This window comes from Buceros rhinoceros, unplaced genomic scaffold (genome assembly GCF_000710305.1).
Source record: "Buceros rhinoceros silvestris isolate BGI_N320 unplaced genomic scaffold, ASM71030v1 scaffold5370, whole genome shotgun sequence".
Taxonomy (NCBI): Eukaryota; Metazoa; Chordata; class Aves; order Bucerotiformes; family Bucerotidae; genus Buceros; species Buceros rhinoceros.
Window position 1 is genome coordinate 17,115 of NW_010388891.1, and position 311 is coordinate 17,425.

General features: G+C 38.6%; 1 protein-coding gene across 1 annotated transcript in view; it reads right to left on the minus strand.

Annotated features, from left to right (window-relative positions):
• SNX2 (sorting nexin 2) overlaps positions 1-311 on the minus strand; it is a 25,970-nt gene that overhangs the window by 10,708 nt on the left and 14,951 nt on the right. The gene's annotated exons all lie outside the window — the stretch shown is intronic.

The window sequence follows — 311 nt, forward strand, 5'->3', positions numbered from 1 at the left end:
GCATGTTGAACAGTGGTAAAATATCATATTTACAACAGCTGACTGAAGTCTCCTCCTCCTCTAGTAACACTTAATTTACCCACCCCCCGCCCCCCAAATAAATAAAAAAAAAAAGATGACCTCGTTTAAACATTCTTGTACAGTGCAGTGGACAGGCTTTTTGTTACAGATAATTCTGACTGACATTTTAGAATTAAAGGAAATCTTGGAGAATTGAGCTGATTATGTTCTAGGGATGAACTATTTATTTGCTGGCTAGACTAAAGCCTTCAACCCATATTCAAAAGGATTCATCCACAGCCCCCTCACCT